Source organism: Lactuca sativa, chromosome 5 (genome assembly GCF_002870075.4).
Source record: "Lactuca sativa cultivar Salinas chromosome 5, Lsat_Salinas_v11, whole genome shotgun sequence".
NCBI classification, from domain to species: Eukaryota; Viridiplantae; Streptophyta; class Magnoliopsida; order Asterales; family Asteraceae; genus Lactuca; species Lactuca sativa.
This window is the reverse complement of record NC_056627.2, coordinates 268,572,459-268,597,849: the sequence shown is the minus strand read 5'-3', so window position 1 is coordinate 268,597,849 and position 25,391 is coordinate 268,572,459. Positions and strand designations below refer to the sequence as shown.

The 25,391-nt window shown below is 39.5% G+C and overlaps 1 pseudogene; it reads left to right on the top strand.

Moving 5' to 3' along the window:
- Positions 1 to 17,797: 17,797 nt before the first annotated feature.
- LOC111888633 (agmatine deiminase-like) lies at positions 17,798 to 24,980 on the top strand (annotated as a pseudogene).
- The last annotated feature ends 411 nt before the right edge of the window (positions 24,981 to 25,391 follow it).

The following is a 25,391-nucleotide window of genomic DNA, read 5'->3' as shown; positions in this document are numbered from 1 at the left end:
TCTCTCTCTCTCTCTCTCTCTCTCTCTCTACCCGGGTATTCCTTTTGTTCGATTAGTGGGAAATCTGAACCCTATTTCTTCATATCTACCTTAATCTTTCCATCTCCAGAAACGAACGATGGGGGTTAACGGAGACAAGCATGAAAAACATCTTGTGAAGCTCAAATGTTCGGTTCAAAAACTACGATTGGGGTCGAATTGGCTACGATTCGAGGGTTGGCAGGCCGTTTGAAAGGAACTGTGGGGGTCAAATTAAAGAAAACAAGCATTACGTTGAGTTTTGGATTGGTACTCATGTTTCCAGATCCTCGTTTTTGAAGAGACTGATAATGTAAGTTTGAAGAACTGGATTTTGCAAAACACAACAAAAGGGGAATAGGTATCTATCTTTGTTCCTTCAACAGATTGGGAAGGGGAAACGAATGGAAGCATAAATCGAAGGCTCCGACAGTGAAGTTATCAAATCGCAAGGAGGGGTGGGGAGATCGATCTTCGACGAACCTCCGAGGGTTTAATTTGCAATATTGTTGGTTGAGAACCAAGGGAACATGTCTCTGTATTCATCTGATCGGGTAATGAAAGAGAGATTGTGGGAGGTTAAAGGTTGCTTAACCCGATGGAAGGAAGCACTTTTGGTGCTTGACTGGACCGAAGAAGGAAAGGGGAACGGAAGCAGCGGGGTTGCTGGTGGTCTCGGTGGGTGTAGCGTGGGGCTGCTCAAGCAGCTTCTCGCCTACTTGCTTTTGCTCCGGCAATTGATCACGAAGGGAAAGGGGAAGTTTGGTCTGAAAGGATCAATGAAGCAGCAACAAGTCAGGTGCAGGGGAGATGCGAAGGAGGCTGTTGCCTTCTTGACTGTCGGAAAACTCCACCTCCAGTGGAGATTTATTAACTGAATCTAAAGAAAAGAGGAGGGGTGAAATAGATCTGCATAATGCTTTTAGGGGGTGTTCTTGGCAACTTCAGCAGACAGAAAAGGGTAAGAGAGAGAGAGAGAGAGAGAGAGAGAGAGAGAGAGAGAGAGAGAGAGAGAGAGAGAGATAGATAGATAGAAAGAGAGAGAGAGAGGGGGGAGAGAGAGAGAGGGAGAGGGAGAGGTGGGACCTTTTACATATTAAATAATTATATTTAATTTTTTTCTTTTTAAAAAAAAAAGAGAAAACATCATATATGGTCCCTGTGGTAGTGAAGTTACAAAAATACTTTTTCGTTAACGCACATAACTTAATGGAGTTAGCAATAAGGACTAATCGTCAAAAGTTTTAAAAGCACAAGGACCATCTATGAGGTTTTTAAATCATGGGGGCTAAACTTCAGATTTTGGTAAACCACAGGGACCATTTATGATGTTTTTTCTTATTAAAATTAAAATGTTTATTTCTTTTTTAAATTTTAAGAGATAAATAAAAAAAATTAGGTTTTAATTTAGAAATTTTTAAAATAAAAGGAAAGTTGTATTAATTAAATTGATATTTACCTATTATTAGTTTATTACATGTATTACAATTATTACATTTAAATGGTATATGAATTAAAAAAAAAAGAAAAAAAAAAGAAAAAAAAAAAGAAAAAAAAGAAAAAAAAACACTAATAAAATGAAAAGTGAAAAAAAAATTAATAATCATAAAATAAGATATGACCAAATCAATGAAAATATGACGTGTATCAAAATAATCATTATTTATTTGAGTAGATATGACAGTGATAAATCTCTTTTATGCTTTTCAAAATTATTTGGATACAAAATAAGAGAATTTTGGTTTGTGGTTCAAGAATACAAAATGACACAGTCATATTTGTTTTCTCTTCCTTCTCGTTAACTAAAGATACTCATTTAATCGCTTTATTCTAAAAAACGTGTAATCGTTATCAACAAAATCTACATAAATTGCAATTTTTATTTTCATTTGTCATGTTGTTTATGAAATCACTACATTTTTTATGGGTGAAGCTTTTATTTATAGTTACATCATTATGGCAACTTAAAAAAAAAAAAAAAAAAAAAAAAAAAAAAACCCTCAAAAGTCTTTATTGAAGATTATTTTTAAATCTTTGACCAATGATTAAAAAAATTGTTAAATATATTTTGATTTGATTATCATTATAATGATTTCCAATGAAGAAAAAGAAAATTGAAATACGGATACATCCAAGCAATCACTTTGAGTTACAAATCCTATATTTTAGAAGCTCGCTTTGAGTTTTGAGTTCCTTCAATGGAGACTCACCACTTGATATCTACTACTTGAAATTGTTGTGATGTTGTAAGAACATGGATTATTGAACCTTAAGTCCATTCGACAGAAAAACGAAAACATCACAAATGGTGTAAAAGAAAAAGGAATACTGAATTCCGATGGTTGAATATGGATTTTCCTTTTCATCCATTAACTAAAATTAAATATAATGTTATTAGGACATGTAGGATGGGTTTGGGCATTTCTCTATTAAAATATATTTGATCGGTATTATTTCATTAAAAGTCATCATGTAAATGTTTGAATCGAATTGGAAGTGATTGTAAGATGTTAGGAGGTGAAGATAGTGTGATACCACCAAATGACAAAATAGCAAGTCGATGACAAGATAATGCCACGTTGATTGAAAACCCCAATTATATCCTCGAAGGGAAGAAAGAGTGAACACTTATGGGAAGCATAATGTATGGTTGAAACAGGGAGAAGTAATAAAGAAGCGTTTAAAATATTTTTTGTCGAATTTCAAACGAGTAAGAAATGTGTTAGATATGATTATAAATATATCATTGACTTTTATTAGCAAAGCAAGATAAAAGGTTTATGTCGATTAAAAACCCATATTTTGATAGAATGGATTTTAAGAAGTTTGGAGGTATTGATTAGTTTGACTTTGTCCATTAGTTATTATTTTTAGTTATTAATTTTGTTAATAGATATGTTTTTGTCCATTAGTCTTTATTTTTAGTTATTAATTTTGTTAATAGATATGTGATGTAAAACTAAACGAGACAAAAGCATAGTAGGTATATGAGTCATTTGTAATCGAGTAATTATTAACATGAAGTTGTTTTGTTGGCGTTGAGTGGATTTGAATTCAATTTACACAAAAATAGGAAAAGAAAAGCAATGTTATCATAAACGCATATTCAATGCAGGAGTCTAACTTTGATTTGAATATATGAAGTAAAAGAATAATATTGAAGATGTTTTTGCTATGAAGGAAGGAACTAGGAAGGGAGGTCCATCCTATATCACGTGGGTGAAGCAAACAGCCAAGGGAAAATGTAACACCTATGTTCCAGAATGGTTCAATGTAGGGCTTTAAAGAGTCAAAAGCTTGGTTTTTGGGGAAAACTGAGTGTCACGATGTGACCATAGGATGGTCACAACGTGACAATCCAAAATGAGAAACGTGTATCGGATCTGAGGTCACAACGTGACACATGGATTGTCATGACGTGAAGTAGACTGCAACCCAATCTCATGATCTTTTAGGGTTTCCTTCGTATTTAAATATCTATAAGTCGATTTTAGGGCTCATTATCAGCCTCCATCACCCTCAGATCTCAGAAAACCCTAACCCTAATCCCTCTTGGTGGTTTTTGGCCTTTTGGTGCTTTTGGTAGCTTAAAGAAGGAGAAAAAAGGTATTCTAGTTTTGGATATAGCAAGGAAACTTCATCATCGTCATCTTGTGCTTTTTTTGGACCTGTGTAAGTGTCCAAGATCCAACCTTTATGCTTCAAGGTTTCTAGATCTAAGTCTTTATCCCTTTATCTTCAATTTTGAGTAAGTTTAAATGATGGGATTCCATAAAATTGGGCAACTTTGTAGATCCTTGAAGCCTTTTGAGTATTATTTGTTTTAGATCTGAGATTTGGTTGAGAATTGGGATCATTGCATGAGTTTGGAGTCATTTTCTTGGCCTTTGCCCTAGATTTGATAGAGGATGTGCATGGGGCACGCATGTCCATAAAGTTGTCATTTTTATGGACTTTTGGAGTCCCCTTAAGCTTCTGGAAAAGTTGGAGTTGCAGTCTTAAAGGATTAAGGACTTAAACAATTAGATTGTTGCTTCAAACTGCGGTCACAACATGACATAGGGGATATCATGACGTGACTATGAAGGAATCCACAACTATTTTGTTATGTTATGCCCATGATGTAACTGAGGAGGGTTCGCATCGTGATGCTTACTGAGTGAGTTGTCTGTGATCGAGTTGGCTGAGTTGGAACGAGTCGAGTTGGAGCCGAGCTGAGTGCATTCCCACGACGTGACCAAGGGCTAGTCACGACGTAAGGGTCAGTTGTTGGTATTATTGATTGTTGACTTTGACCATTGGCTCTTTGGGTATGTTTGAATTTTGTTCAAAATGGTTGAATTCAGTACATAGGCTAAGGTTGGACCTTATGTGTTTTGATAGGCGTGTTGTAGCACCGGTCGTGTAGCAGAGAGCTATGGTTTAGTTGATTTCATGAGTCAAGTGAGTTTTCTAACTATACTATGTAGAATGCTAGTTGTCTTTGTGACTCTTGCATTGTGTGTTGGGTTGGGCCTAATTTATATGCATGTTGGACTGGGGTTATTTGCATGTTGGGTTGGGCCCATTGATATTTTGGGTTGGGCCCATGGATATGTTGGACTGGGCCCATTTGTATGTGGGTTGGGCACATTGGTACGTGGGTTGGGCTCGTTATTATGGGTTGGGCCCATTGATATGTATGGTATGTGGTATTTTGGGGAACTCACTAAGCTTCGTGCTTACGTGAGAGAACAAAATAGATCTGATGCGCAGGGACAAGGTTTGAAAACTCAAACCTTTAGTGAGTGCTTAAGATCAATGTCTGCTTGCTAATAAATGTTCTAGTCAAGCCTGGATAGACCAGTCAAGTCTTAGTTAATATATATTCAACAAATGATCAAGTAATAAATGAGGAATGAGAATAAATGATCAAGGTAAAGCTAATAAATGAATAACAAGAAGAATGTTTGAAAGAGAGTTGAAATAACTTAGTAAAATGCCAAAAGTGAGTGAATGACCCGTCTCATAATATTGCATTGAAAGCTCCTTTAAATAGGAGTGAGTGAAACATGGTACTAACCAATAAACATACATAGGACCGAATAAAAGGAACAATTCTTACATTCTGATTGTCCAAGTTGACAAACATACTAAGTCCTATGAAATTTCTAATCATGCAAAGAGACAAAAGTAATTAATACATAAAGAGACAAACCAGCTTCTTCGGATTAGCACAAATTCCGGACATAATGTCCATTCGGGAATGTCTTCACTCCTGAACTTCAAAAATCTTCTCTCCAAGTCCGGACAGCTTCCGGACTATTATTCACTTCAGAACTTGATGCTGACTCCGGAATAATCACTTGGACTTAGGATTGCTAGAGGTTCACTTTCAGGTTCCAACAATCTCCCCCTAAGTGAACTTAGCAATCCATTCAGTTGTATAGCTTCTTCCTTGATGAAGGTGTAGGCTCGGAACAACCATTCTCTGACTTCAATGTACCAGGTCAGTTAACTTACAAACTTTGCCTTGGCCTGTTCCAGAGCTTTAGACTTGGATGCACGAGAAATGAACTTCTAAAGGGCTTTGGTTGAAACTAAGTGTTTGTCAAGGACACAGAAAAATTCCTTCTTGTTTGTCTTCCTAGTTGTGTAGACAAACCCTAGAACCGGGTCATCAATTGGACCTTCTTCAAGCAATTCAGCTTCCGGAAGAACAAAGGTGATTTTCGCAATGAAGTCTTCAGTTCCGTATAGATGGGCCAGCAGCCAGCTCATAGTCGCATCTGCAAAACTATGCGACATATTCCTTGAGGAAGCTTAGAGTAACATGGAAAGCATCCATGCTAATATCATTGTTTTGCATTCCTCAGAAGTGATCAGCCAAAGTCAGAATGTCGTTCGGATTCATCGAAGGGAAATCCACATCAGTGATGGTCCGGTAAGTTGGCTTTTTCCGGAAGACGTGAAATCGAAATAGTGGGCAGTTGAGTTGGAAGTTCACTAGGATTTTCCTTGCAAATCCATGGACTTTAGTAATTATTTTTCTTGTCCATACTTCCTTCAGAGGTTGTGCATTCTTGGAGTAGAATGTTTCAAGCCTTTCTCGTTCCGTCCGGAGGATCACTTGCGGATCGTCATTGGGGTGAAGAGGAGCAACCCTGATGTAGTATTTGCTGTATGGAGAGAGAGGAAGATCGAGTTGTTCGGAGTCATTGGTGGGAACATTGTAATACATGAAGGGAATAATTTCATGATCAAGGAGAATGCCTTCACGGCAAAGAGGAGATATTCCACGCATCGGATCAGGATTATCCTTGAGAGCTTGGATCCGGATGTTATCCTCTAGTGCCTTGTTGATTTCCTCCTGACACCATCCTTGCTTTTGATTGAGAGGATGTCCAAAGTGGAAGGCTTGTTGTTCGGCTGTCATTGGCAATTTTCCTTTGTCTCTTTTTAATGTAGCCATGATGAACTGCATATTCTCATCCACCACATATTTCGGAGTAGGGTTCGGAAGAGGATCTTCCGGAATGACATCAGGGATCCGGAGTGGAGAACCCTGGTCTATAGCAACAATTTTTGGAGCCGGAATAGGTGGAAGCATTGAAGGAGTGGCGCGGAAGGCTTGAGCTGTGAGGATTGATTTTGCTTTGGCCATTTGAATAGACCTTTGTAGAACGTCAGGTAAAGAGGATGGCCAAGAGACTGCGGACCATATCCTCTTTTCTTCCTCTGTCCTCACCTTTGGAAATAGCTTCTTCAAAGCCTCGAGACCAAGAACTCCTTTGGTGACATACTTCTCTTCATCACTATCTTCTTCATTATCAGATTTGTTTCCTAGAAGTCCGGAAACAACGTGGACTTCATCATCGGAATCCAAATCTTCATCTCGGAGTTGAAAACCGAGGCATGCTTCCATGGTTGGCTTGGACCTTCTCCCCCTCTTTCATCGGTGGTTTTCGGAACCAGTTCAAGTACTAAAGATTCCTTCAACTCTTCAAACTTGGAAAATACTTTCTGAAGGCCCGTGTTGAGTTGACGAGTGAGGGCATCGTATGCTTCAAAAGTGGGAGCCTGAGTAGCGAGATGATCAAACAGATGGCCAAGAACAACTCACATCTCATCAAACTTTCGATTCGGAACATCAACGATGTTCCAAGTGGATCGAAATAGCTTGATGAGGACTTGTTGAATTATGAGGATCATCTCGTCCTTCTTCTTGAATTCTTTCTCCATCCTTTGAATTTTCTTCTCATGACGAACATGGGTCTGCTTAATAAGATCGTTGGTAGCAGACACCAAGTCATCATGGACCTTTAGCATGGTGGTGATTGTTTTCAGGTAGTGTTCAATGGAGGCATCATATTTGGCCTCAACTTCTTCTATGGAGTGCTTGAGTCGGAGAGAAATGAGTTGATCCAACTGAGCTTCTCTTTCCGCAACTAAAGGTCCGGACTGCTGGGATAAAGATTGAAGGATAGCATCAAGCTTGGAATCCAGTCCGGAAACCTTTTGATCCAATTTGGTTTTGTTCTTTGTTATGGAAGATTCAATGGAAGAGACTTTCTTCATGGTGTCCGACACATTTGTTTAAATCTCAAGGAGAACAAATGGATCGATATAATCACCAGCTGAGGATCCGGTGTCGGAATTGGAATGCTGAGGCTTTTCCTTGTGAGGCTTGGGATTCGTAGAAGTGTTGGGATGAGTGGCAACATCATCATGAATCTTGTGAGTTGATTCGGATTCAAACACTGACTTTGAAGAGGATGGCTTCAAGTGAAGTTGAACGCAAGAGACCATGGGGGCATCAGCAACATTAGCAGCATCGGTGGTCAGTAACACTTCTTCTGAAATCTCATCTTCCGAAGCAGAAGGATTGGAAGATTGAGGAAGAGGCTTTGGAGTTTCTCCGGATGTGAACTCGAGATCAACCAGTTGATTCCACTTGTGATCTGGTGAGCTCCGGATGTCTGGAGTGAGCCATGTTCACATAATCTTCCCACAAAGGATCATTAACTCCGGGTCTTCCTATACCCTTTCCGGGTATCAGACCAGTTGAGGCATCCGAAGTCAGAGGGACTACTCTAGCTTCGGAATGCTTAGGATCCGGAACATGGGTTCTGGAGTGTGTACATGTAGAAACAAATTGGATATTAAAAGTGACACGTGGGTGTGTTCCAGGGGTGCAAGGAACTATGGTCAACACCGACATCACCTTTTTGAGAAGGTGATGGTGGATTATGTGGAGACTCCCCGTGTGTGTGTGTGTGCTTGTGATATTGAAACATTAAGGGGTACCTCAAATGAGTGGGCAGGAGGGGTGTTCGGACGGCCAGAGTCAGCCTGAATGTCATGAGCATCTTCCTATAGAGAGGAAGAGTCGACTTTGGATCTCTTTTGAGGCTTTGACTTAGTAGGGGAAGTTTTCCTCTTGGCGGACTTCTTCGTCTTCCATGGTTCGGAAGATGTTGGCTTGGCCACTTCCGAAATGGGCTCAATGGGGACTTGGGCAGACTGTGTTGGGTCGAACACAGTCGAAGTCTCCAAATGTTTTTTTCAAATTAAGAGAATCGGAAAGAATAATGTCCAACATATGCTGAGGTAACCTCCGGACAGGACCAAAAGAAGATTGGTCCGGAACTCTATAGGACTTAACAGTCTTGAAGGAAATGCATACCTCCGGAGGAATCGCAGCACAAGGAAGAGGTTCGGAAAGCTCTTTGAAGAGTTGATGCAGAGTCAGAGCCCAAAACCTAGGACTTGAGATCTCATTCTCCTTTCTTTTGATGGAAAACTTGTAGAAGTCTTGCCATAGTACCTCCAGAAGATCAACAACATTATCACGTTCGGAGTAAATGTTGTAAACCACATACAGAAAGTCCTTGCTAAGTGTATCTGTACCTCCATGATTTCTGGATAGTCCTCTAATGATCAGATGCATCAACACGGTCCAGAGTCTAGAAACGGTTGATTTCTTGAAGTCTTTCGCCTTGTAGTGCTGATTGTACCCAATGTGATTCAAGAACAGCTGGAATTCTTCTGCAGTTGGTTCTTGAACAGTGAAGCCCTTGGGGTTTTCTTTAACACCGATTGCCTTTAAGAAAGTGGTTTTGTATATTGGAACAATTCGATCGCCAATGATTTTGGTTTCCAGTATACCGTTTTCTTCCTTGATTCTTGTGAAAGCCCTGTGGAGATGATGAAGTGGAAGAGGTGGTTCAAGGACTCTAGTGAGTGGGATGGAGATGGGATGATTGGCGATGAACTCGATCATAACTCTAATGGAGTCATCGTAATCCATAGGGTTTGGTGAGAATAATTGTGTTGTATCCTTGAGAAAGGGTTCAGGCGATGTTGAAGACGATGACCACTATTGAAGGTTTCTTATTTGCAATCGACTTCTTGGGAGTTGAGGCAGTTGGTGCATTTTTCTGTGGAGAAGATTGGAAAGCCATTGTTGCAGAAAGATGAGTGCTTGAAGAACACGATGAACACAGAGAGAAATCGATGGTTTTGGAAGGTTTGGGCGCGTAAATAGGTAAAAGGGGTTTTCGATGGGTATATATAGGTAAGGGAAATGGGTCGGGTTAGGAATGGTAATGATGAGGATCCAAATTCGAACCAGGTGCATTAATTGAAAAAAGGCTTTTTGGAGGTTGATTTGACTTGGGAAGGGAAAGTTAGGGTTGTTTTAAGCTAGAAATAGAAAACCCAAACAGCCATTGGATGGTTACTTTTGAAGACGTGCAGTCGTGGCACAAAAATCAAGGAAGATTAAATAAGGATCCTTACAAAGTAACCGTTGCAACAAAAAACGATTCGCCTTATAAACCTTTGGAGTTCCGGATGAGCGGTTCCGGACAGTGTAAGATCCGGAGGATAAAGAGTTGTGCTCCGGAACATGATTGTTTTGAAAAATGGTCCGAAATGGGAATTAATCCAGAGAGAGTTTCAGTTAAGAAAAATTCGATTCCGGAGTCAAAAATTTATTGTGATTTCGGAAAAGGTTTATGATTTCGGAGCAAAAAATCTGAAATAGTGATTTTCAAGAATTTCCGGAAGGGATTTGAAAAAGTTTCTGGAACATGATTTGGAAAGCATGCCGGAGTGAGATTTGAGAAAACTTCCGGAGTGAATTTTGAAATTCCGAAGTGCAGAATGCAATACCTTTCCGGGGTGGAATTCCGGGATGCCATTAGGAAGTATATTTCAAGATGAAAATTCGAGCACTATGACTATGTGGACTTTGAACAACAAATAATCAGGATGAACTGTACAACTTAAAACTCAAGTGATGGTTAGAAATAAAGACAAGTAAAATGATCCTATGTATTCCGAGAGAAGGTAGTTCCGAGATGAAAAAAAAAGGTTTTTAAGATCGGAACTAATTTTCTTTCGGATACTTCTATCAAAGAGAACAAGTCTCTTGAAACAATTGAGGATATGGCATCATCATACCCATCTTGTTCAGAAAACCATTGAATTTGGTTTCGTCTAATGCCTTAGTAAAGACATCAGCAATCTCATCGTCCTATGGAACAAAAATGAGTTCATTGTTACCATTTAGAACATGATCTTTTATGAAATGGTAACTTATATCAATGTGCATAGTCATTGAGTGTTGAATTGGATTGTCAGAAATCGCAATGGCACTTTGAGAATCACAATAGATAGGAATACGTTGAAAGCGGTAACCATAATCGAAGAGTTGAGATTTCATCCACAGAACCTGAGATGTACAGCTGGCAACAACAATGTATTCGGCTTCAGCTGTAGAGAGGGCAATGCAGTTCTGTTTCTTGGATGACCAACTAACCAAACGACCACATAAGAACTGACAGCCACCTGAAGTGCTTTTTCTATCAAGTTGAAGACCACCATAGTTTAAATCTGAATAGGCTTGAAGTAGGAAGCTCTCATTTGTTGGGTACTAGATTCCGAGACTATTTGTACCTTTGAGGTATCGGAAAATTTGTTACACAGCCAAGAGTTGAGACATCTTTGGGTTGACTTGAAATCTGGCACACAAACATGTGGAAAACATGATATCCGGACGATTTGCTGTGAGATAGAGCGAAGATCCAATCATTCCTCGGTACTTCTTTTCATCAACTGAAACACTTGAAGGGTCGACAAAGATCTTTTGTCCGAAGCCCATTGGTACCTTGGCTGAGGCACATATGTCCATTGAGTATTTCTTGAGGAGTTCCGAAATGTACTTCTCTTGGTGAATGAATATTCCTCTGTTAGGTTGTTTGACTTGGAGGCCAAGAAAGAAGCTTAACTCCCGATTCATGCTCATTTGGAATCGATTGATCATTAGTTTAGCAAAGTCAGCAACCATAGATGAATCCGTATATCCAAAAATGGTATGATCCACATAAATTTGAACCAGCATGAGATGTTTTTCCATTTGATCTTCGAAACAGGGTAGGATCTTGAATTCCTCTTTGGAAACTGGAGCGCTTGAGAAAATCAGTGAGAGTCTCGTACCATGCCCGAGGAGCCTGCTTGAGGCCGTAGACTGCCTTCCGGACCTCGTAACATTAGTTTGGAAAGGAGAGATTAACAAAATCGGGGGCTGTTGAAGGTATACTTCAGTGTCGAGTTCACCATTAAGAAAAGAACTCTTAACATCCATTTGGTAAACTTTGAAGCCTTTGTGAGCAGCATAAGCAAGAAAGATTTTGATGGCTTCAAGACATGCAACATGAGCAAAGGTCTCATCGTGGTCGAGCCCTTCAATCTGTGTAAATCCTTTTGCCACCAATCTTGCTTTATTTCGAATAATAACTCTGGCGTCATCTAGCTTTTTGCGAAATACCCATCTCGTACCGACAATAGGATGATTCTGAGGAGGAGGCACGAGAGTCCACACTTCATTTCGGACAAATTTTGTCAATTCTTCTTGCATGCTTGTAATCCAGTCAGCATGCTCTAATGTTTCCTTGATGGATTTGTGTTCAACCATGGATATAAATGTTGAGAAATGGCATTCATTTTGGATACTTGTAGCAGAACGAGTCTGTACACCAGCATTAGGGTTTCCGATTACTTGGATCAAAGGATCATCCTTCTTCCAGACGTGTAACCTTGGGAGTTCTTGTGCAGTAGTCGATCTGATATCAACATTGGGATTGATTTGCTCCCCCTGACTGGTTTGAATATGAGGATGATGCTCCCCCTGAACTTCTGAACCAGAGAGGTTAACATCATCATCAGAAGGAACTCAAAGAAAATTTCATTTTCATCGATGTTGATAGGATTGAAGTCATCGAAATCAGCAACTGCATCTTGGAAGCCATCCACATTTGATTCAAGAGAGGGATGAGCATTCTCCCCCTCAATTTGAGAAGGTTGAAACGGTTCGGAATCAAATGGAGGGAGGCTTGGGATTGGACCGGAGACATTTTGCGAGACAGGGGCTTCAGAAGGAGAGATAGGAGTGGGGATTAGCCTTGTTCGAGATTCCAAATCAAGGGCTGTTTTGGAAGGTCCAAAGAGAGTTTCAAAATCAACTTCAAGAATTGTTTGTGGGTTCGGACATCCTAGTGGTGGAGCATCGGACTCCATAATGTGAGTTGTAATTAGGGGTGTCAAAAAAAACCCGAACCCGACTAACCCGACCCGACCCAAACCCGAATAAGGTAATTAGGGTCGGGTTTAATAGGGTCAAAATTTCTAATCGGGTTATTTGGGTTAACCCAACAAACCCAAATTGAAGTTAGGGTCGGGTTTAGGGTTATTTTTTTCTAAAATCGGGTTTTAGGTCAACCCGTTTAACTAACAGTTTGTATAGTACAACACTTTATACCTATTGTTATTCTCCGGCTTTATTTCTCTTCATTTAAAAGTTAAATCATATCAAGAAGACAAAAGCTTTCATTGTTTTCTCATCATCGACGATAGTTGTCGTAAGTAACAAAATAAACAAAACATTTTCTCGAAATTTATATTTTCAGTCCTTATATTAATAAGTGATTTATAAAAATGATACAAATTGAATCCATCTTACTTTCTACGTATAACCTACACTAACAGCATAATGAATTGAACATTTTTTTGCAATTTACATATTGAGTCCTTGTACTATTACCTGATTTGCTCAAATGGAAAAACATTAGTCTGACTTACATTTCAACCCGATTAACCCGTCTAACCCGACTGTATTAACCCGTAACCCAAACCCAACTAACCCGTACCTTAATAGGGTTGGGTTTTTGGTGAAATTTTTGTTTTTGCAAACCCGACTAACCCGACCCATTTAACCTGAAACCCAATCGGGTTGACCCGATTAACAGTCCTGGTTGTAATATGGGTTGGGCCAGAATTGCGAACAAAGTTGTCATCGAAAGTAACATCAAAGCTTTCTTCCAGAACACGAGTTCTCCTGTTAAGAACTTTGTAATCTTTTGATTTTGAGGAGTACCCGAGGAAAATGGCTTCATCAGCTTTAGGTTGGAACTTGGTAAGCTGATCGCGATTGTTCTTGATGAAGCATCTGCATCCGAAAACATGAAGAAACGAGATTGTTGGCTTTCGACCATTCATTGCTTCGTACGGTGTCATCTTGAGGCGTCGATTGATGATACTCCAATTTTGAGTGAAACAAGCAGTTGATACGGTTTCAGCCCAAAGGTAGAGTGGTAGATTTGCAAAGTTTAGCATGGATCGAGCAGCTTCAATGAGAGTTCTATTGCGTCTATCGAATACACCGTTCTGTTGTGGAGCATAAGGAGCTGAGAAGTTGTGGTCAATTCCTTTTTCTGTGAAGAATTTCTCAATGGTGGAATTACTGAATTCCGATCCATTTGTCACTTCGGATTCTCCTAACTGGGAGTTTGATAATAATTTCTATTCATTTGATAAAATTGATGAGCTCTAAGGCTGTTTCGGATTTCAGCCTTAGGAAGAAGACCCAACTGAACCTTTTAAAGTCATCAACAATCACAAGAATGTATTTCTTATGATGAAGACTTTCTACAGTGGATAGTCCACAAAGATCAATGTATAGAAGCTCCAACGGTTCCGAAATGGATTTTTCGATGATAATAGGATGACCCTTCTTCGATTGCTTACCACACTTACAAGTAACACACAAATGATCATTTTCGAATTTGAGAAGGGGTAAACCTCTCACCATCTCGCCGTATATGAGATCATCCATGTACCGAAAATTCAGATGAGCGAGCCTTCGGTGCTATAACCAACTGACGTCAGGAATAGCTTTGGTGAGAAGGCAGAGTTCCGGTTTGCCAATAATCATGTTGATGTCGAGCGGGTACATGTTGTTGTTGCGAAGCGACTTGATTAAACACTCTTTCCGGTCTTCAGTCATTACATAGTTGTACTTTTTGCAAAATTCCACACGTCAATTTGAATCAGTGAGCTGAGCTACACTTATCAAATTATGTTTCAGATCAGCTACATACGCCACATTTGAGATAGAGAAGTTTCCATTGGTGAGAATTCCGTAACCACGAATTTGAGAGTTGGAGTTGTTGCCATAGTTCACGTAACCATCGTTTGGAGAAAGCTTTAGATCTCGCAGAAAGTCTTTCTGCTCCATCATGTGCATGGAGTAAGCACTATTAATATACCATATTATTTCTTGCTCTGAAGCACTAAGTGCCTAAATTAGTGAGTAATGGAGTTGTTAGGCTCTGAATTAGACTTTGGGACATAGGCACGGGCTTTGGACTTTGATTGTGACTTAGGAACAACTTTGTGTTTCCTGGTGGTACACTTTGAGTACTTTGGAAACAGACAAAAGGTTAATGTCTTTTCATCTATCCAGTAATCATATTCAATGACTTGAGGGTTGCAAACAGTCTTCTTCAGACCTTTGACTTTCGGAGCGTTGGAAACAGTTGTAACCTCCGAAATTGTTGTTTCATCAATTAGAGATTTGACTTTCCACACAAGATTTTTCTTTGAAGATTTTGAAATTTTTATTTTCTTTGCATTTGTGGATTTGCTTAATGACACATTGGTTTTTGAAATATTGGGTTTAAAAATTGTGCCATCAGATTTAGCAATAAAAACAGATGAAACAGTCTGAGGAGAAGTGTTTTGGACAGTCATGGCATTCACACGAGATTTAGGCTGAGTAGAGTTGACTACTTTTTTGGTTTCTACAGGACCGAGAGATTACGAAGGTCTTTTGAGGATCTTAGTGGGAGTAAAGGAGTTTTAACTATGGGGTGATGCATGAGAATTCTGAGATACACTCTTTATGGAGTTTTCAAGGAGCCGGGAATTTTGTCTAGTCTTAACTTCCTTTTTATGTGCATTTCGAGCTTCTACTTTGGGATCTACGATATCCTTCCTATTCAGAATTGGTTTTCTCTTGGGGTGAGATGAGGATTTTGAAGTTTGTCCTACGGATGGATTACTAAACTCAGGATTAATGGGAACCAATTTCGTTTTTGAGACGACTAAGGAATCCGATTCGCAAGAATCAGAGGAGACACGGCTTGAATTTACAACTTTACCATCTAAGGATGCCCATACAAACTCAGAGGTAACAGTTTTAGTTGTCACCGGAATGATTTCTTCAACAACACAGTTGTTCGGATAATTACGCTTAGGAACGTAATCTATGCAATTTGAAACATTGTGATGAAATTCCATGGTCTGATTCAGGTCTAGGTTTATCAGAGGCGAAAAAGGCGTGAAATAGGGACATTGGACAACAATTGGTTGGAACTCAGGAATTAAGGACTCAAAATGGTATATGGTATCATGAAGAGGTGACAAGGGAGAAATAGAGGTGTCTGAATGTTTGATGTTCGAAACCTCTCCCATGAATGTCAAATTTTGCAATTCCTTCAAGGGACGAGCAATTGGTTTCGGAAACTCGCTTCCAAGACTAGCTGCTTTAGACCATGGATGACGAAAATTATGAGTCATCCGATCGTTCGCTTCAAGCATGTCTATAGAATGATGCAAAGCATCTATCTTAGTATTGAGACGGTTGTTATAAAAAATCAAGACATTTCGTTCAGAATAGGTGATTTCATATTTGTCTTTTAAAATGATGCATTTATCGTTTGACATTACAAGTTCACGCTCTAAAGACTCGATTTTCAATTTTTTATCCTCGAAACGTAACCTAAGACGATTTAATTCACACTCCTTCTTCTCACCCGCTTCTATGGCAAACTCATAGACTTTATAGATGGTGCTCATATCTGTTTGAATCTGGGTTAGATAAGGTTCGTAGAGAGACAAATCAAAATTATTATCATAGATCATAGATTTTACCTGCTGAACGATGCTTCGACTAGCTGGATCGTTGGTGGCCATGTAGCAATAGTGAGGTTCAACAACATCATCTTCATCTTCTGACCCAGATGACCAATACCCTTCATCACATTCAACAGTTTTCTTGCCATCAAACACATATTTCTTCCAGTTACCATGTCATCATCATCCCTGGATGACCATTATCCTTCAACATCTCTTAAAATCGTTGTTACAAAGGCTTTTCCGCTTTCAGCCATCTCTTGAGCTTTTCGGACGTAGTAAGCAGAATTCTTGATTTTTGGTTTCTGCGGAGCATCAGCCAGGCAATCTTTAGCAAAATGGTTTGCATGTCCACACTTATGACACACAATTTTTGGTTTGTCCGATTTGGAACTCTGAGAAGGTTTCGAGTAGAGTTTGGATTAGTGATGTTTGGTTTGTATCCGGGAGGATTTTCCGAAGTTGGTTTAGGTTCTGGAACTGAAAATGGTTGAGGATTGTTATGGTGAGGGGCATGGAATCGGTTTTGGTATGGTTGTAAGAGGGATTGAAGGGACATTTGTATTTCATGGAGAGTAGAGCAAACTCCTATTGGAAACGGAGTTCAGAATCCATGGCTTCGGAATCGTCAACAGGATAGTTTTGTGTGGGTAAGATGGGTGCAAAGGATTGAATAGATGGAACAATGGGTTTGAAAGGGTCCGAATTAGATAAGTTCGGAATGGTTTGTTCGAAAGAACTGACAAGGGCAAGAGGGCCTCCGGAGAGTTCCCTTATGGTTTGAGCAACATTAGACTCGTGTCCTTGAAGCTCATCAAAAAGTTGATAGAGCTTTAACTTTTTCAAGGAACCATTGCTTTGGAGACAAGATTTCACATTTCCCTGTACTTTGTCGAGACTGTTTATGAATTTGAGATTGTACTCCAAAGGAGTTTGGACAATCCCATGAGCAGTCATGTTGTTAACCACGATTCGGTAACGGTTGGAGGCTGAGGCCATTGATTCACCAGGAGTGGTAGTGAAGGTATCGAAGTCATTGACAACTGAGGTGAGGTGCTTGTCTTTCATATTCTCTGAACCTTCAATCAGGTCCTGAAGAGTTTCCCAAATATCTTTGGCTGATTTGCACAACTTGATGTGCTCGAAGAGTGAATGAGGAACACCAAACACCATTTCTGAGAAAGCAACTTGATCAGCATGCAACTTCTCAATATCATCTGCAGTTAGAGGAGCTAGACGAGCTTCATCTTGACCCATAAGCTGAGCAGAAGCATCTCTCACAACTATTCTTATAGGAACATGAGGACCTTCTTTGATGGATCTCCGGATTTCTTCACCTTTATCTTTGGCCAGTAAAAATCTTTCCATTCTAACTTTCCAGTGATCATATTCTTCCACAACTAGTAATGGTTACATGTAGGGCCACCCACACTATTTGCAATTTGCATTGAAATCATTTGTTGAGAATTAGAAGTAGCCATTGAAGTTAAAATATCTTCAATCTAAAGTGGTATATAGAAGAACTTTTATCCTTAACACATAAATGGTTGAAATACCAAGGTAATTTCAAACCAACTATAATATGATCGTATGGATTCAGAGGACAACCACTCAAGATCTGATACAATTGAGAGAACAAAATAGATCTGATGTGCAGGGACAAGGTTTGAAAACTCAAACCTTTAGTGAATGCTTAAGATCAATGTCTGCTTGCTAATAAATGTTCTAGTCAAGCCTGGATAGACCAGTCAAGTCTTAGTTAATATATATTCAACAAATGATCAAGTAATAAATGAGGAATGAGAATAAATGATCAAGGTAAAGCTAATAAATGAAGAACAAGAAGAATGTTTGAAAGAGAGTTGAAATAACTTAGTAAAATGCCAAAAGTGAGTGAATGACCCGTCTCATAATATTGCATTGAAATCTCCTTTAAATAGGAGTGAGTGAAACATGGTACTAACCAATAAACATACATAGGACCGGATAAAAGGAGCAATTCTTACATTCTGATTGTCCAAGTTGACAAACATACTAATTCCTATGAAATGTCTAATCATGCAAAGAGACAAAAGTAATTAATACATAAAGAGACAAAACAGCTTCTCCGGATTACCACACATTCCGGACATAATGTCCATTCTGGAATGTCTTCTGAAACGACCCAAAAATACGACCCAAAAATTTCGTTTTTCAACATACCCAAAAAACCATAATCTGAGTGTCATATCGTAAAACCATACATGCGATATCTCAAAATAATAATAAAACACTATGCGGAAAACTGTATCATATCCATGTCATATAAAAATCAAGAACTAAATCAACTCCCAGGATGAAAGCTGAAGCTGTGGTATGTGCGATGCCATCAACCCGAGCTCTTCCCTCTGCTAGCGGGAGTACCTGAAACCAAAACTGAAACTGTAAGCACGAAGCTTAGTGAGCTCCCCCAAATTACCACATACCCTACAATAATATATCAAGCACATACTGGGGCCTTGCCCCCTCCATCGGACCGAAGTCCGAAGCTGACCGACTGGGACCTTGTCCCCTACATCGGACCGGAGTCCGAAGCTCACATCAGACCGAAGCCCAAAGCTGACCGTGACCTTGTCCCCTACATCGAACCGAAGTCCGAAGCTGACATCGGACCGAAGTCCGAAGCTGACTGATCATAACATAAGCGTATCACTTAACCTGAACACACATAACCCTGTCTGAGCCACGAAGGCATCAAACATGCTAACTACTGCATCGGATAAAAATCCGGATACTACTGCTAGCTAAACGGGCCGGCATTGTGGCCTTAGACCCGTTTCTACTGAAAAGGAACTCACCTCGTGAATTGGCTGCTGAGTGAATAGCTCTGAGGGCTAACTGCTGCTGCTCCGGTATCTCCCCGGCTACAAGTCCATAAACACACTCAATCAAATACTAAACACTGCACTGGGTAAAATGACTCTTTTACCCTTGGTCAAAGTCAACTCTCAGACAAAGTCAACTCTCGGACAAAGTCAACCCATAGTTGACCTGACTCGCCGAGTTGGGCCGCCAACTCGCCGAGTCCCTGTTCTCATTCCTTGACCCTACTCGCTGCTACTCGTCGAGTATGGCATCGACTCGACGAGTACTCATTCGATCCAAGAACTCAGACAATCTTCATCCGACTCGCCGAGTCATATGAACAACTCGACGAGTTGTTCTTGAATCTAAGAAGATTGCCTTGGACTCGCCGAGTTGTATGAACAACTCGCCGAGTCCCTCCATTACTGAGTCCACCCTCGAACTCGCTGAGTCCACTCCACAACTCACTGGGCCCACTCGACATCGCTCAAAAGGAAGAAATCGGGGACTCGCGACTCGACTCGCCGAGTCGTTCTTCCGACTCGCCGAGTCACCGCCATGCAACTATTCTACACTCGATTCTGCTCGAATCCAGTACATACAATTGATAGATCTGAGTCCAATAAGCTGATTTACCATGTAAAGTTTCCAACTTTACGTGTACAACCTCATGAATAAGGGAAATAAGGCTAAAAGATGCACAAAATGGGTAGATCTATGGTTAATATGCAAGGTAACTCCAAAAAGGCGGTAGATCTGGGCTCTACAACACCCAATCATTCAGATCTAAAGATATCACGACTTATTGAGGCATTCATGCAACATAAGGCTTGGAACAAGCATCAACTAGATCCTAGGAGAGCTCTAATGGAGGTTTAAAGCATATAACAAGAGGGAAAATCCGAAAATACCTCAAATAACTCAGATTTGCCCTTGGATCTTTGCACTACACCTCTTCTCCTTGCTCCTTGCTTCTTCTCCTTCTTCAAACCTTCACAAAAAGGCACAAAACACTTAGCTCACACAAGGGTGGATTAGGGTTCTTTCTCACAGTGTTCTCAGGGTGAGGGAGGCGAGAATGGGGCTATAAGGTGTCTTAAATAGTGGGCAACCCGGGGATTTAGGGTTTCTCCCAGACGGGCAGACTCGCCGAGTCCAGAATATGGACTCGCCGAGTCGCCAGCTAATCACGTGCTCGAAATCCCGACCCTACTCGGCGAGTCAGGCTATGAACTCGCCGAGTCCCTCTTGCAAAACTTCAAAATAAATACCAAGGAATTACCATACCGGACACGGGTCGTTACATCTTCACTCCTGAACTTCAAAAATCTTCTCTCCAAGTCCAGACTACTCTTCACTTCGGAACTTGATGCTGACTCCGGAATAATCACTTGGACTTAGGATTGCTAGAGGTTCACTTTCAGGTTCCAACATTACGGTTTGTGGTTTAACATTTTTCAGAGACTTCCAGTTCCATAGGGAAGGGTACGGCTTCACTGCACAACATCCCCTGATGGCTTTTCCGTACTGATTATATTTGTTTTACTCTGATGTTTAGAAAATACAATTCACTCTGATTAGTTTTGGTATAAATGGTGGTATGGAAGTAATGTTTTAAAAATGAAAATTTGTGTAGCTATTTTTGAGATGTTACAAGTTGGTATCAGAGCCATGGTTCGAGGGATTTAGGCACCTCGGGTGTGTTTGAACTCAAACAAAGGAATTGATAATCTTTTTGAAAGAAAATAGTTTTCTAAAAAGATTTTAATAAAGAAAAAGGGGTGTGATGTGTGTCATCGGTCGAGCTCAAGTAAGTGATTCCCATAATACTCATACATGTTGATATGTTATATGTTTTTCATGCTAGAAATTAGCATAAGGATATGCTCAGGGTTACATGCTAGAATGCCTATTAGGAAGGATGCATGTTGTTGTTAGTGGCCTATAGAGTTCTACTGCTCGAATATTGCTTGCTTTGTGATTTGTAGGACTCATACTGATATGAGCTAATTATTACATGAATATGTTAAGTTACATGCTGCAGAGGTTAAATAATCTCATAGTGATTGATTTTTTCCTATTACGCTACTCTTGTCTGAGTCCAACCATTGTAGGGTTGAGTCTTTTAGTCGAAGGATTATTTAACCTTTTTTGCATGTAAATATATTTATAAAGTAGCTAGCTGACAATGGAAGGGGTCTTTCAGCAGCTGATGGTAGGGTGAGGTAGGGATCCTAGGAGAGCCTAGGTGGGTTGGTGTATAGTTTAGTGAGTATTTTAAGTATCAATATGAGAAGGTGACTTAGAGAATATGGGATTCTTCATGAGGAAAGTATGGATAGGTGTGGAAGGTAACATTGGGCCCGTACTACTGAAAGAAAAGGATCCATACTTGAATCGGGGAAGTCACGAGGATTCTAAGAAACTTGTAGAATAAGGATTCTTTGGGCATGTTCTGATCATTGTATGGTTACTTTTCAGTATGGTGATATTCACTCGTGGAGGAGGATCTAATTTTGGTTCTGGTTCTGTACCAGGATCTGGTGTTGAGTCGATTGATGAGAGGATTCGTGAGTTCGTTTCGTCTGAGATCAATCACGGTATTTTGGATGTGACTCTTGTGATGTTTGGTACCATCGAGGAGGGGATCACGGAGCTACTGGATGAGCGGTTTGGGCATTTCGTACTAAGATTGGTGTGGGTCAGTTGGCGACACAAACTCTCTCTTTTCGGGAGTTCAAGGCTTGTGAAGCTACATAGTTCTTTGGGAAGAAGGACCCTACCACAAGTAGATGTTGGATTGTTGACATGAATAATGCTCAGCGTACAAGTTTCTGCTCTGAGGGATCGAAGGTGGGATTTACATCTTTCCTTTTACGAGATAGAGCCCGCGACTAGTGCGAGGAGGTTGGTCACTCCTTGGGAACTGAGGCCGTGACGGCCATGTCATGGACTGATTTTTTGTCAAGATCCAGGGCTGAGTTTGCACCTGTTATTGAGGTGAAACATTTGTCAAGGGAGTTTTAGGACCTTCTCCAGACGACAGAGATCGTGGAAGAGATCACCGCTAAGTTTAGGGAGAGGGATTTGTTGGTCACACAATACGCTGCAGATGAGGATATTTAGAAGACGAGGTGCCATGATATGTTGCAGGATGATATTAGGGAGTTTGTGAGCCTATCGAGTTGCAAGACTTTGGATGCAATGATTTGTAACATCCCCAATTTCACGTCCAGAAAAGACTGAATTGTTTATGCTTTATTTGAAAATCAAAGTATCCTTTTGAAGAAATATGTTGCGTAATTTGTTCCCAAAAATATGATAAGCATTTCCGAAGAAATGTGTTTTCATCATATTAAAAATGTTGGGATGTTATTGCCAATATAGTACATAAGCATAAAAAGAAATAGTACATGCCTTACAACATCTATTATTATAATGGCCTATAATCCATTGATCTCTCATTAGATCATCACTCCTGTACTCTATGCCACTACCTGTAATACAAGAAACTAAGTGGGTCAGGCTTGGGAGCCTTGTGAGAACATAGGGTTTTCAACCCACAATAATTAAGTTTATTAGTTTCATCAAATCAATCAACCCGATTACCCGTTCCCGTTATCCTCACTTTCTATCCCTAAAGCATCTAAATTAAGGAACCTAGCCTAAGGATTTTCATCGGGATGGACAACACTACTTAGGGGATTCCTTAGCAATATATGTCAAAAGGGCAACCATGAGGGGGATGGAGTACACCTGGTGAACATGTAGTTCAAAAACACCTACAAGTTGCAAGCCTATCAACGTTCCACTAGAATGTCTAGAATAGTTTGTGGTCGTCATCTATACTCCACTAGATGAGTGAATCATCTTAAACATCGACGCCTCTCATCAATTATTTCATCATCTATATCATCTACCCATCTTTACCTATCATAATTATAGGTATAAAATACATATACAGTTTAAATTGAATAAAACATGTATATTTTGTTCACTCAACATAGATATCAAGAACACAGATAATATGCACACATAGCACGTAATTTTTATTAAATAATTCATCTCTAAGTGTAAGATAAAATTAACTATGCACTCACTTGTTAAAGTGATGACTCGAAATTCGGGCAGCACTTCGCTTCTAACAATTTTCTTTTCCTTCAACGAAACCCAATATCATTATTACCAGATTTTTGTCTAATATTTATTGTGACTGATTATTAGTCTAGATTTATCATTAACTAAAGGTCTAAGTCATGATCTATCAAGTAAGGAACAACCAGGTAGGATCATATCGAAGGTAGGGTCCGTTTGGTATACATAGTATACTGTTTGGAAAGCCCACTTTAAACACCTCACTAAATCACAGTCTAAACATCATCCCCGTAAGTAGATCAATCAATATAAGGACTTTGAATCACTGATAAATCTTGTTTATAGGTTCATAATAATGATAATGAACTTAAACATAAGTTATACTTAAAGTAGGGTAAGCATAACTCACTTACAAGGGGCTTTAGCTAACAGTCGGGCTCTGCAGGGGCAGAACTTCTGAGCCGAAAGCTCTTCTTCTCAGAGCCTTCTGGCGCGCTCTGGGACTCGCCTCTAACACTTAAGAAGTAGTAGAGAAAAATTTAGAAGGGTTGGGGTCTTTGGTAGAGAAAGTTGTGAGAAAATGAGGTGATTTACGCCTCTATTTATAGGCTGGAATCGGAGAGTACGCGGGGCGTAATTACTCTGTACGCAGGGCGTAATTAATATGTATGTTGGGTGTACACGGTATGCGAGGCGTACCAAGCCTGGTACACTAGGCGTACTGGACACGTGTCGCGATCCGGTGGCAATGTGTGGGGAGGAAGCAATGGTCAGGATTGTGCCAAGTGTTAGTCTCGCATCTTATCCCATAATTTAATTATCTTCAAAAGATTTACATCATGTATAAAAAAAATAACACCCACGTTTCCATCCTCTTAAAATTTTCTTAAAAGATTTCCATTGATTTTGGTTTTGCTTTTTCCTGTTAGTTTCTTTCAATGGAGAGGATTCCCCGTTTTCCATGATCCACAATTCTTGAAGGTGGAAGTATTCATGTAGATGGTGAAGGTGACAACTTTTATATGGTTGTTTGTGTATTTTATTATTAGGAAGATTTTTACTAATTTGATATCTCATTTTTTTAGGGACATGGCTTACTACAGAAGAATGGTTATTAAACAAAAACAGGAATGCACATCTAACGAAAGAACAAATAAAATATGAACTTAAAGCCTATCTTAGAGTTAACAAGATTATTTTGTTGCCCCGAGGAGTATTTGGTACATTTTCAAAAAATATAAATGCAAGAAATAACAATGTATGGTTTTTTTAATTCTATTATTATTTTTATACAGGTGATGATGATACAAATGGACACATAGACAATATGTGGTGTTTTGTGAAGCCTGGTGTGGTGTTATTGTCCTCGACAGATGAGGAATCAGACCCTCGTTATGAGCGAGTTGTAAAGGCTTTTACTGTTCTCTCAAATTGTACAGATGCAAAGGGTAGAAAATTTGAAATTATTAAACTCCATATACCAGGGCCTCTTTATACGACAAATGAAGAATCTTCTGGATTTATTCAAGTAAGAATATACATCCATATTCCATAGTGTTCTCTCATTTAAAAAAAAATCATTTATTGTTTGTATTATATAAACTACCAAAAAGGTGGGAGAAGCTAAACGAGGACTTCCTGGAACAAGGCTTGCCGCTTCATATGTTAATATTTATATTGTGAATTGTGGAATTATTGCACCCCAATTTGGAGACCCAAAATGGCATGATGAAGTTGTGCGTGTGTTGTCTTAGTCTTTTCCCGATCGTGAACATATTAATTATTAATACTTCAGGTATGTGTTACCAAAGATTTTTGCCTCGAGATTTAGAACAAAAGCAATTGCCTTATCACCTGGAATGCATTGGTTAAGCTTACATCATTTTTAATCTTTAGAAATATGATCATTTTTACTAACATATGGTGGTATTTTTAATGATCAGATGTCAAACATTGTAATCGGGTTACATTTCTTGAGTGTGTTGACTAAATTTGTGATAAGAAAAGTGTATGTGGGATATGTGAGACTGATAAGAAGATATGAATTATATTTTATTAACTTTTATTTGCTGAAACATATTGTCTACGATGTTTTCCACTTAATAAGCTTGAAATTTTGGCATTGCAGTTCACCTCCTATTATCTCATATTAAAAATTATAATGTTTATGACATGTTACCATATTGGTAGAACCTCGA